This window comes from Oncorhynchus kisutch, linkage group LG6 (genome assembly GCF_002021735.2).
Source record: "Oncorhynchus kisutch isolate 150728-3 linkage group LG6, Okis_V2, whole genome shotgun sequence".
Taxonomy (NCBI): Eukaryota; Metazoa; Chordata; class Actinopteri; order Salmoniformes; family Salmonidae; genus Oncorhynchus; species Oncorhynchus kisutch.
This window is the reverse complement of record NC_034179.2, coordinates 72,178,634-72,192,279: the sequence shown is the minus strand read 5'-3', so window position 1 is coordinate 72,192,279 and position 13,646 is coordinate 72,178,634. Positions and strand designations below refer to the sequence as shown.

The 13,646-nt window shown below is 39.9% G+C and overlaps 1 protein-coding gene and 1 non-coding gene across 2 annotated transcripts in view; one reads left to right on the top strand and one right to left on the bottom strand.

Moving 5' to 3' along the window:
• Positions 1 to 2,210: 2,210 nt before the first annotated feature.
• Positions 2,211 to 2,282, bottom strand: trnat-cgu (transfer RNA threonine (anticodon CGU)). The gene has a single exon. It is a non-coding gene; the product is annotated as a tRNA-Thr (tRNA).
• A 5,587-nt stretch (positions 2,283 to 7,869) lies between these two features.
• LOC109893373 (axin-1-like) overlaps positions 7,870 to 13,646 on the top strand; it is a 38,836-nt gene continuing 33,059 nt past the window's right edge. Inside the window, exon 1 of the mRNA XM_031827376.1 lies at positions 7,870 to 7,988. The gene's annotated coding sequence lies outside the window, so the exon portion shown is untranslated. The remainder of the gene's footprint in view (positions 7,989 to 13,646) is intronic.

Sequence of the window (13,646 nt, the reverse complement as noted above, 5' to 3'; positions counted from 1 at the left end):
TAAGCACAATGATAGGAGATCAGTGCAAGAGCAATAAGGATTTTTAGGGGCATTATGATGGTGAAACTGAAACACAAGTGCCCCCAAAAGCCCCTCATTCTCCCTGCGGTGTTACATTTGAACTTCAATGGGCACCACCGCCTGCCACTATTTTGACTATTTATTCTGTCCCAACATAATCACAGTATCATACAAACAAACATAAACTTGGGCTAATTGGTTTTAAGATGAGAGGGTGAGTCCCAGAAGCGGGACTTTGCGGGCCAGTTGGATTCTGATCAAACTCATCTCGCCCACAAGATCCCGTGACTGAGACCACACGAAGGCCATTCTCATACACATGACAATTACTTATAGATACAATATTACATCATCCTCAGCTTTTGTCCTCAACTAATTTTCAAAGAGTGCAATTTGTGTGTAGGCTATTGCATAACTGACATTGGGTTATGGTCTAGGTTGGGGTTTTGTCTGGCTATAAAACCACTCACTGTTATTGAGAATGTGTCAGTGTCAGCCTGCTATAATAATTAGTTAATCTAGCTACATCGTACAATAAGGCTGATTTCATGAGAACAACGGCTTTACAGTAGCCTGCGTATTTTATACAAATGATGTGATTACTGATTATGCAATCCTCATGATTTAAATCACTGTGCAATCCTTGAACATATCCTTTCATAAACTACACACTTGATTAGCATCAAGCTGACATTTCCTGTACAACAACTGGATTATAACGTGCACATTAATATCGTATTGCTGCAATATACCCCTCTGTATAGAATGTAAAACAACGTGTTTTAATATACAGCTCTTGTGTGCATTTTGTGAATTCACTGGGCGTTAGTTGAGTCCCAGACAGTGTCTGGTGCTCCATAGAGAGTTCAGGTACTCTCAGACACAATCTGTCTGCTACTCTGAGAGACCACCCCTTGAAAAGAACAGCACATTTAATACGACAAACTAATCATGCAAACCTAATATCAAAACAATAGCATTATCTAAACATTCACAGACAAGTTTAGCGTTCATTGTGCTATTCAAAATGATCCATAACAAAGTCCTATAATTATTAGATAATCGGAGTGACAGCAATAAGAATTACCCTCGCACCTGCTGGCCCTCCCAGCCTCGGTAGACAGACGACATGTCAGCCCCTCCGACCTCTCAAGCCAAACATCTTCCGTGTGTCATGGATATAACATCGCTTTAAACTTACCATGATAATATCAGACCAGTCAGCAGGATAGGAAGGAACGACTGTCTGATTTTTTCTGTTGTTGTTTCTTTAAGTATCCGTGCTCCTAGTGGTGAGCTCAGCGGTGTCTGGCGGACTTGACTCAATGCATTAAAATAAAATCTCGATTACCAGTGCCTCAAACATTGCTTCTTGGTCACGCCACGAGGTAAGAGAGGCCGTGCAGGGGGTGATGCAATCTTAAAAACAGACAACAGCAAAATGGCATTTATCCAAATATATTTGTTTTTGTTGTTAATTATAGGCTGTTGGAATTCAGAAAAACATCTTAGGTGGGTTCGTATCAGAGTCAGAGATGGCGTTGTCCTTCGTTGTTTTCTGCAGCTATCGGAGGAAAGTTTGGCATATGCTAGGCCTACTGTAAATGGAATTATGAGTTTTATTTTCCTGAAAGTATTATACAAATATTGAAACAGGGAAATGTATTCCTCGAAATCTATGGAGCTTCACACTGTTTTGTGCGTTTATGGTGCCCAGAACAGGGCTCCGCGCGCGCCAAAAGATTTTCACAATAAGGCTAATGATGAAAGGGTTTGAAAATGCAGATGAAATGGAATGTGACAAAAACAAAACATTGCTTTGTTTTAATGTAAAATTCTTACAAAAGTCCCCATGTCTCTTTTAAAATATGAATATATTGCGCAATTTAGCACACTAATTTAGTCAGTTGCTGCCTATATGTCACGTTTCACTCTAGCTACAATGTTATGTACACATTGTAAAGGAAAGATTGTATGGACGCATTAAAAACATTAGTGTTTGCTACCCCCTATTGATGGTAAAGTAGTCCCACACAATGTTTCAAAAGTCATGTATGCAGTCGAAGTAAAAATCAGCAAAAAATGGACTATTGTGGCTAATCACGCTTTCCATTATAAATTCTACTTCGAGTATGGTAATGTTAGATAGATCTTTGATTTAGCAGAAATGCTATTGATAATCTCCTAAAAGGCACGGACGGGGTTCGAACCCGCGATCTTCGGTTTACGAGACCGACGCCTTACCACTTGGCCACCGCGCCTGCGCTGGTTAGCGCATGAAAGAGTGTTCCATATCTCATGTAGACGTACGTGTTACACAGTGAACTCGTGGTGGCCCTATGCAGTTAAATTCCACTGAATGTTTTAAATTTTGAATAATTTTGTGTGCATGTATTTTTTGTATGTTCTACACTCAAACTATTTAAATTGGAAATAGGTAATGTTTTGTTTAAGACAGAAGTAACACAATTTCACTTGAAAGGGAGTAGCTAGTAGGGCCCCTAACAATGCATGTCAAATATAATGTATTTTAGGATATGCCTATTTAAATGAACTGTCACTTTGGAAGTGACATTTGGTTTGAGTAAAAAAAAAGAACAAGGAAAATAAAATGTTTTACATGAACCACAAGGGGAGGCTATTACACTGCAATGTCTTTCAATACTTCACAAGGCTAGCTAGTACACACACACGCTCATACACACACACACGCACACAATTTATGCCCTAAACAGTCCAATTAAAATTATTATTCAATCAGCTTTTTATATTTAAATTACCCTTCAAAAATGTGATATTCAATCAAATCAAATCAAATCAAATTTATTTATATAGCCCTTCGTACATCAGCTGATATCTCAAAGTGCTGTACAGAAACCCAGCCTAAAACCCCAAACAGCAAGCAATGCAGGTGTAGAAGCACGGTGGCTAGGAAAAACTCCCTAGAAAGGCCAATACCTAGGAAGAAACCTAGAGAGGAACCAGGCTATGTGGGGTGGCCAGTCCTCTTCTGGCTGTGCCGGGTGGAGATTATAACAGAACATGACCAAGATGTTCAAATGTTCATAAATGACCAGCATGGTCGAATAATAATAAGGCAGAACAGATCAGGTTTTCATTGTTGCAGACATGGGACACATTTGTCACAACATTTTAAGAATGACCCAGCTAGTAATGTAAAATGAATGTAATTGTGATTGGCCAACCATTTATATATTTTTTAGGTGCAGTGAAATATGTTATTTTACAAGGTCAGCCATAGTATTATGGCGCCCTTGAATGCCTTGTTCAAGGGCACATTGACAGATGTTTCACCTCGTCGGCTCAGGTATTCAAACCAGCGACTTTCCGGGTTACTGGCCCAACGTTAACACGTCTGTAATTTGTGCTCAAAATACTTATTGAGGCCTAAACAGGAATGCAGAAACGACAAGACACCTAAGCAGAAATGCAATATAATCTGTAAAAAAAAATTTTTTTGTTAACGGCAGTGTGTGTTCTGTGCTGTTGCCAATGTGTTCTTAAAGGCACAGATGGTTTGGTCAGCTGAGTTACACCAGTTGTTTTACTGGGTCCTTTAATCTTCTCTGTCGGTGGGTTCTTTGACAGTAGGAGTGGGCTTCAGTCCTACAGCCTGGAGGGAGGAATAAACAAACACCTTTGGGAGAGAGAGAGAGAGAGAGAGAGAGAGAGAGAGAGAGAGAGAGAGAGAGAGAGAGAGAAAGAGAGAGAGAGAGAGAGAAAGAGAGCGAGAGAGAGAGAGAGAGAGACTGCTAGTGGTGGGGGAGGGGAGAGAGGAGAAGGAGTCATGAGACAGGAAATGTAAGCGTGAGATGTATCCTTATTTTCAGACTGTTAATTGCAGAACACTGGGAACAGACGGACTAACATTCAAATTGAATTGCCTTTTCTAGGGGGGGGTGTTACATTGTTACTAAGGGTACATCGTTATAGAAATACAAATCTGTATTTTAGAATACTGTAGATAAATGTAAGTGTTATTTCTGAGTCTGGGAAAATGCACCCCAGAAAAGCTAACGAGTTGAACTGCTCTACGGTATTGATAAGGATAGTCAGTACATTTGTATTGCCTCTACATTTAGGGATATAATATGCATGAGGCTGGTGGAGCTCTCACTATCTTCTTCTTCCCCAAAACCTCAGAGAGAAATGCTTGCCTTGGGGCTTTCATTTGATCAGATATCCTAGGGGTTGTTTCAAAGGCTTTCCAAAATGAATAAGACTCATTACCATTGGGAGTGAGTCAGTGTTGAAAACCAACAGATGTTGTGGATGAAACCTTGACCTGCTTATCCCTAATCATCAGTACCTAGAGACGAACAAAAGCTTGCTCTGTTTTATGTTAAACTATTCCTGAGGTTTGCTGGTGCTAACAATGTCTTTATTACACTAGTGTTGGCTTTTCTGCTTAGTAAGTATAGCAAGCAACTATACTGAGCCATATTTAAAACAAAAATGAAATCTAAAAGCACGAGTTGTGTTTAGTTTGTTTTTGCTTGCTACATCACGGCACAGGCACGGCCAACATAAATAGAACTTCCACCACAGCTAATGAAGTCCCAAATAGTTGTGATTGTTTCGGAAGTAACATGAGCAGAGTGATTTGAGAAGGACAATAGAAATGCAATATGTCATGATGCAATGTTCAGGACACAAATGGTTTGAATGAGCTCTGCTCCTGCCATAGTGTCTATGACATACAGAATGTGTCAGTCAAGATTAGTTGTGGAGGGTGTCTATTGTTTGTTTCCGTGCTCATTGTTTTGTTTGTGACTGAATTGTAGGTTGAGATTAAAAGTGACTGCAGCTGCTGGCTGCTACTTTGTCCCCTGCTGATCATTGGTGGAATTTCATTGTGTGCAGTTTATCTCAGGGTTACATGTTCTGTAGTCTGGGGATGCTGATAGGTGCAGGGCTGCCCAGTTAGTGAAATGAGGTGAAAACAACACCAATAGTAGGAGATTATTTGTTAGTTCACAGGAATTGTGAAATCCATAAATACAGGGTATAAAGTGGTGAAGCGTGGAAAGTTATGGAATTTGTGGATTACAATAATCATCAACCACAACCCAAAGCATTTCTATGAGGCCTAAATTATTATCCTTGAGCTAAAAAAAACTATTGTTAAAACAATACAAATTGGTAACAAATCTGTAGCTCACTAACCAAATTCAGGATAAGAAAGTCACTTGTATAATGAGGATGGATCTTATTGCATACAGTAGTGACTGCCCACAGAGATCAATACATTTGAGTCATTCTTATCCAGAGTGACTGCACACATTTTTGTACTGGTCCCCTATGGGAATCAAACCCACAACCCTGGCATTACAAGCTCCATGCTCTACCAACTGAGCCACACAGGACCCTGAGTCAATATCAATTCCACGTTGGTTCAATGTAATTTCATTGAAATGACACGGAAACAACGTTGATTCAACCAGTGTGTGCCCAGTGGCTAGAATCAACAAACACAGCAACACACAAGTTAGGTTATTCTTACTTTTCTGCTCTGCCAGGTCCTTATTATAAATGCCAAGCACCTGCCTATAACATCCAGGATATATCACACTCTCCAGTAGCCAGAGCTCAAGGTTCTGTCCAGAGTTCAGTTGGTACAGAAAATGAGTCTCTGGCCTTGGACATCCTGATCCACACAGGAGGACATTCATCCTAGCAGTCATTACAAGCCATATCCATTGTCCATTGCACTTCTGTTGATAGTATTTTGTTCAGTGACTTTAACTAGGCTTTTACTGCCCATTATGGATGAAGAACAAAGGCTGCAGAACATCTAGACTTTATAGTAAATAACAGGTATCTGAGGCATGGAGAATGTAGGGGAACATTTGAAATGAAACTGAAACAATGGTGCCTGCTCCCGTGGAGTTTGTAATGTCATACAGCATTGATTTTGTGCTCAGAACAGCTCCGTAAATCTGTAAACAGCATCGTAAATCAATTCAACCCTGAGAGCTATTTCTTAGCCTGAAATTACATCATTATGAGGCATTTTTATTCATGTGACGAAATACCAAGAAACTCACTTTCTCCTTCTGAGAATAAGTCAACTATTTAATGTAGCTATCTTTTTAATAATGCATTGCCCCTTGTTATAGACACACTGGCCAAACTGCTCTTTGATAAGCAGGGCTTGTTTTTCCATTCATGAGGGGAAATATGGGAGTGAGTGTGTCCATGAAAACACAGTCGGCTTCAAATGAGAAATCCACCACTATGGAATATTACCTGAGTACAATATAAAACACTTGTGTGGCCAGAGGTCTTAGCACTTGTAGTTTATTTTGTCCAAACGGAGGTCTTTGAGTGTTTGTCTCTGTGGTCAGACAATGTAGATGTCTTCATTTGTGTACGTGGCGGGGTATTGTTTGCTTTGTATTTTTGTAGCAGTGGATCTGTTTGACGGGTCTCTCTGATGTAGTGAGGACGTCATAGTCAGAGAATGTGCAGAGAATGCTGGGAGGTGGCAATACGAACATAATCAAACACAATATAGAGAGGACAATATGTTTCTAACACACCCATGCACACACAGACTATTTTGTCAAATGTGCATCTACAGTACTATAATAGTCACTTCCACCAAATGAAAGATTTGTAGACTGTACTTTAGCTCTAGATTTTGTTTCTTCTCTAATCCATTTGTTCAGGTAAAAATACAAAAAATGTCAGGCAAAACTTTAGATCAAATTTCCTCTCCGTGAATATTTCCTCTCTGTAGGTCTGTGTTCCACTGGGGGAGTGTTAGAGAGAATCTGCAGGATTAGAAGCAAATAAGACAAAATAAATCCTTATGTCCATGACAACTTACAACTCATCTTCGATGAAGAGCGAAGTAAATAAAATCTTTCTCCCCAAGTCGGGACTTGACTGCTCCAACATCTCACCCCTCCCGAACATTAATCCTGGCTCTCCTTATACCACTGGCCAGCTGTTTGTCCTGTGATGCTCTCTTCTTTTTAAGAGTTACATGTCTTTGAGCTTTGTAGATTCTCTTGTTTCTATTACAGATGCTGACCAATGTGCCCAAAAGAGCGAAAAGAGAACCACTGAAATCAAGCGAAAATCTGAAAGTAAAATTTGTTTTAGTGTGGCGCAATCAAGGCAAATGCAAGTGGCAGGCGACACCATGGATGTTCGTTGGGGTAGTGTGAATGGAAAATCGGTCATTGTGGGAAGGGTTTGTTGAATCTGACCCTGGCTGCTACAAGACAAGCAAGTGTGAAATTCATATGAAAGGTAAGCAGCTGATAACGCTATACAACAAAGGCAATATCATCTCTCCCCCTTTTCCCCAATGTTCTTTTCACTACTCTCATCTGCTTATACCTCTTCTCAGTGGCTGTTGTGTGTTTTGTGGCATTTCGCAATCTTCACTATCCATTAAACACATGCTAGCTTTGATCTAAAAAAATAACCCAACTTCAGATTTTATAACAAAGCACAGCTATTTCCACCACTCTTCATGACCAGAGAGTTTATTTTTTAACCAGACTGGATAAAACCAGACTGGATTGCGGAAGAGGACTCCGTTCAGCTTTGTTTGTTCAAAGCCACTTTCATTTTTATAATTGTCACCCCTAAGTCTCATCACAAACTGTGATCATATCTGCTAATAGTAAGTGGGCTATTTCTAATGTTTACCAAGCAATTAGGTGCAAATCACTCATGCCTGCGGGGACTGTTGCTATAGTTACAATAGGATTCTGCAGACTATCATCTGGTCCTCGCATCCTCCAATGGGGTTGCAGTGAAGAAGCTGCAACATGAAGTAAAGATGCACATCTTTCAGCAATCCACTAGTAAGAAACAGAAACAGGTTCATGAGTATAAGAAAGTAGTCGAGAGTGGCAAGCAGGCGACTGCGCCCAGTCATGGCGGACCAGAGAAATCAGAACCGACGACACACTCAGCAGGAGAGCCAGGTGAGAGCTTCGACCATTTTTGAGACTTAACTGGTTATTGTACGAAAAAAGTACTTTACGGAACAAACAAAAAACTGTGACAGTAAAACAAGATTATCCTTAAAATCGAGTCTCCGGCCATAAAAGAGGGAAACGAGTCATGTGAGTGGGGTGTCAGAATGGATGAAGAGCGTCGTCGGGATGAAAGCAACAACAAAAACGTAGTCAAAGGCCTCTCAGAATTGTTTTGGTTTCAAATGGCGCGATCATAGAACTCCAGCTGAGCCCTTGTTTACTTACGATATGTATTTTTGCTCTCGGGTTTTCGTACATCGGAAGAACGGAAGAACAACAAAGTCGGATTGGTTGGATCAAGCGTTTGTGTCTCTACCTTAGTTATCCGTAAAATTTGTGACTGAGACTGTACGGGTGACAACAAATTGGCCTAGATCAATCAAAGTCCTCTAAATCTCATTACTCGGAACATCTGACAGAAAGATGTATTCAATAGACCCTATTGAGGAGCTTTGAATTCGGCCTTCCACACATCAAAGGCCTCAGTGCTGAGATTAATTTTTGCTTGGAATCGTTATTTTTTTTTTGAAAATTTTGAAATGTGGTCAGTGAATGTGCGGCGAGGTAAAGGAAAGCGGCCAATGCTGCTTGTTTTGAGCTGCCCCCCTACCAGGCAGCACATGAGCCTGTCGATATGGCGGTTTGATGTCAGTCAGAAAAGAAGAACCCCCACAACAATCGCAGAGGGGGCCGGGACGGAGAGACAAGAACAGAGTAAGAGAAGGGAGAAAGGAAAGAACCATCGACAGATGAACTCAGTTGTGATTAAAGATGGCGGCTCTGCATACCGCAGACTGCGTAGCGCGGGACGTGATCCATAGCAAGACAATCGGAGCCGTCTGCATTTCAGCAGAACAAAAACAAGCATCGCGTAACAAGGTAAATTCAAATGGAGGTGGTAGTTATACTGTCTGCACCGCTTTGAACCTTTGAGAGCGATGGCTGCTTTTGCATTGTTTATCGCTCCATTTCTTTGTCATTTCGAAACAGTTTCCATTTTTTCTGTCCCAGATGATCTTGCTACTGTCACGGGCCTCCTTGTTTGCCAAGGCAGAGCACATCAATTGTTTTGACTGCTTGAAGTGCATCCCAAGCCCAAAATACTGGGCATAATGACAAGCTTTCATGCCTAATTTCATGTGCATTTGTCCAACCCAACAGATCTTCTATGATCAGAGGACTTTCGCCATTGGGTGCACGGCCACCGCTGCATGTCACTTCAGGGTTCCATTCCATAACAAACAAAAAGCAGCCAAAATATGTAGTTATATTATATGCATGTTTCGAAGAGTAGAAACTATAAGTAGTAATATACACTCAAGACGGCAAATCGTTTAATCCTCTGTGCCTAATCCACTCTTGGGTTTGTTAGTCACGATATATTCAGCAATGACAAAGAACATCAGCAGGACTCCAGAATACATTTTCGGACAGTCTTTCGGGGTATTGCTCTTTTAAGACGTTCAAGCACTAAAAAGAGCAGCATATCAATACACCAAAGAGACACTCTTTCTTTCAAGTCCCTTCTATTCAAGCAACTTAATTATTCTTGACCAAAGCTTGCACTGTGGTTCAACGTATCAGCCACTGAAAACATTTGTCTGTGTTTAATTTCATTGAGTCTTGTTCATAGTTTTTTTTAATGAGAACCTTGAGACAAATACATTTATTTGATTTTATTGCTTTTGTTCTTATGCAAACTTAATTCTTTGTGAGTGACTTGAAAACTACTGGTTTTGAAAACATGATATCGCCTTGTGTGTACAAAGAAATGGAGCATTCATTTTTAATGTATAGATGGGCTATTGTCAAGTGAAGAGGCCTCACCAGAGATAAGCCTATTTCAAGCAAGGCCTACAAAGGGAGTGAAAATCCACATTGGCAGCTGGAACAAAAGGAAATAGAAAAGAAGAACTGGGGATGTATTAAGTTGTTAAGATTATTCTATGAAAGGAAGCTTGCATCATTCAATTAGATGATTGCAGATTTTTTGTTGTTGATTGCAATCATGTTTTTTATCCTATCACGAAGGAGAGGAAACACAACACATACTGATGAATGCGCTTTTTAATTCATCGTCATTAGTTTTCATTGTCTGTATTTTAACCTCAAAACCCCATTATTTATCTTGGTTTATCCTAATTCAGTCCAATGATAATGCAAACAAATTAATCACATCAAGTAACAAATGTGAAATTAAGGATTTATTCATGTTTATTAAGAAAAATGACAGTGTATGCATTGTATGTATGCTTTGTCCATCCATCTTTGCATCTTAAAACTGTTCATAGTGAAGCTAGAATGGTGGCAATTACTATATTTACAGTAGTATTGAGTCGATGCCTATTTCGAAAGATCTCTCTACAGCCAACAGTGGTTCTCCAGAGCAGTGTGAAAGGAAGTCAAAGGAACATCTGCAGGTCGCATTCTGTTCCCTCTCAATCTCAATCGGCCGTTATGGCTGTCATTGCCAGTTTATTGAAAGCTTGAGCCGCATATTATTCCGTCACAGCCACTGAAATAGTCGGAACAGAACTTGAGCATTTTGAATGGGTACATGAATTAGTGACATACAGCTGAGAGATCAGAATGTCTTTTGTCTTCGTTCCTGCTGATTAGGATGTAGGAGTGATTGTCCAGCATGTCCTCAAAGGAAGTTAGAAACTCTGAAATAAAAAGCAATGAATCAAGTAAGTAGGCGTAAGTGTAAAGTACATGTGCACAGTATCCTAAACTGGGTCGTAAATGCCATACACAAAATAGGAGTTTATGTGTCTGGACTTTTGGCAAAGTGGTATATAGCATGTTGGGTTGGCAAGCATCATGTAACTACAGATCCCATTCTCAATACTCTCCACATTTCTACAGCAATGAATAATGTGTCACATACTGAAGGAAAATAGAGAAATAACTCTGCAATCAGTAAATTATCCCAAAAAGGAGTGAAATTGCAAAAGAAAGGCCCGTTGTTGCTTCATTACATTTCAGCTGTTATTCTGGGATGTGACCTTTAACATAGTCACTTTCAAACTTGCACATTGGTCGTTTTTCCCCCCCTAACCAATGAGACTTTACTATCTTTAAGCAAACACAGCTCTCAGATGTGCAAATGAGATAAAATGGGTAGGCCCGTGGGAGAGCCCTGAGATTTATTTTGGATTTACAGGAAATGTGTCTGGAAAATGAGAAGCTAAGCAATCTTAAGGAGAGGAGGAGGAGATGAAATTGAAATACCACTTGCTATGCGGAAAGCTCATTTCATGTCATCACGGTCTAAGACAGTGCATGAATCCCCTGTGTGGCCTGGCCCAGGCTCCATTCTTGTGTGATATAACTCACTGGAGGGATCCCTGTAGAAGCATTTATCTGCTGTAGGTGAGCAGATGGCTGGGTCACAGACAATGGAGAACATGAAAGACACCTAGAGGCCTGGTTTAGGTTACCTTATCATCTTCGGCAGCTGTGAATTGCAGCACAGGAAATCAAGTGCGCCATAGCCCATCGGTGGCAAATGTTTAAGCTGCTGTTAATTCAGATATGAACATTTTGACTTCTGGTCCGTTGCGTGTACCTGTTCGTTCTATTCACTTGTAACACGATGGATCTCAGTTCAGTGAATATCTGACTATGGGCTCAATTCAATCAAGCTCACATTGCAGTGGCATAAACATGCTTTTCCACACTAGGTAGTAGTCCGTCCGTCCCCCCCCCCCCCCCTCCCAATTCTATGTCAGGTCTGATTGAATCCCAAGTCTTACTTGGTTTTTACCACTAGTGCTAAAAGGCCTCATGTTAAATTATAACTCAACTCATAACACGTACTATGTTGATGGTAAAGCAGTAGGATGATTAATTGTCCATGAATATTCTCTTGCAATAAAGCAGTATGGTATTTTGCATGCACAGCACAGCAACTTTGTAAACCTTGCACTTTCCACACCGCATGCATACAATATGTTGATAGTGTACCAACAGATAATACATATTTACTTGGACCATTACAATGGATTGAAGGAATCATCCATGGGTATAATATAAACATTGCATTATTGTACCCAAGGGTTTGTCTCCTGATAATTCAGAGAGGAAGACAAATTAAAGCATAGCGGAAACCAAGATATATTCCTCTGTATTGCATCACTTTGCATTGTTTCACGTGTACAGAAAAATCATCAACATTTGAGACATAGTTTAACAAAGGCATTCAAAAGGAAATCCTTCTCATGCACAGTATATGTCCCTGTTTTAGGAGCTAACTACCACCATGATGTAATGATGTCAGGTTAATGTGTAACGTAGAGGGTATGATAGGGTTGGGATTACCACCCTGAACATTGTATCTGATGTCCTGACCACCTTACTCATGCTATTCTCTAGCTCTGCAACATGCAATGATAGGATATTTGACCATTTAACTGTTTGTTGATCTCAAAGTGATTATATTACAAGCACCAAAAGGCTCCATTTTTCCAATTATACTTATGAGAATAATGTGTAATATTGCTACGTGAAGTTATGTGAATATTTATAAAGGAAGCGACCTCGTTAGTTACAAGTAGAGACAGTTGGATGGCATGGTGTCAATAAGAAAGCGAGAGCAAGTGCTTGGTTAATGAATGTGTTTTATTTTGTTAGATAATAATACGCTGCAGTGGATGACATCATTGTACACTTTGGGATCTATTTCAACAAACTAACCTCTAACATAAATCTAAGCGCACTCAAGTTGTGGGTGTGTCAGAAATATTTTTGCTATTTTGACAGTGGGAATTATGGGCGCAGGTTGTAGGTGTTACGAGGGCTTGACCACTCACTGGCCAATGAAAAACTGCTCCGAAGCCTTTTGTGGTTGCTTTAAATTGTGTATTTACGGTGTTTGGTGTTCTGTTGTCATGAACTCCGGCAGGAGAAAATGTTTGTCCTATCCGTGAAAGATAGGGCTACTAGTTTATGAAATAGCATAGAGTATAAATAACTCTAGAGTATAAATAACATAGGGTAGTAACACTATAGTAGTCCTAGTTATGACAAATGTTTATGTATCCTAATTTTCATATGCCTTTTAAAAAAGGTCATGTCCTTCAACATGGGAATGTTGCATTCAAATTTCGGTAGCCTTTAGCCCAAATTGCATTGCATATTATTTTTCAACTAAATGATAAACAAGATACAAGCAGACTTTTTTAACTACTTGATATTTCTAAATAGGCTTCCTACACATAACTACTTGATGTTTCTAAATAGGCTTCCTCACATAACTACTTGATGTTTCTAAATAGGCTTCCTACACATAACAACTTGATGTTTCTAAATAGGCTTCCTACACATAGCAACTTGATGCTTCTAAATAGGCTTCCTACACATAACTACTTGATGTTTCTAAATAGGCTTACTGACATCTTTCATTCAATGGGCATAGCACGTGTCTAGTTTTTTTAAGGGACCTGGAAATAAATATTATCCAAAAACTGCTCCCAAAAGTGATATTTTAATATAACATTGGTGATATGCTATTCTATTGATTTGGATACCGGGTGCCTCCGCAGGCTAATTCCATGCCATAGACAACGCCCTTCTGCTAAGACCAGCTTTTGGTCTGTCCTT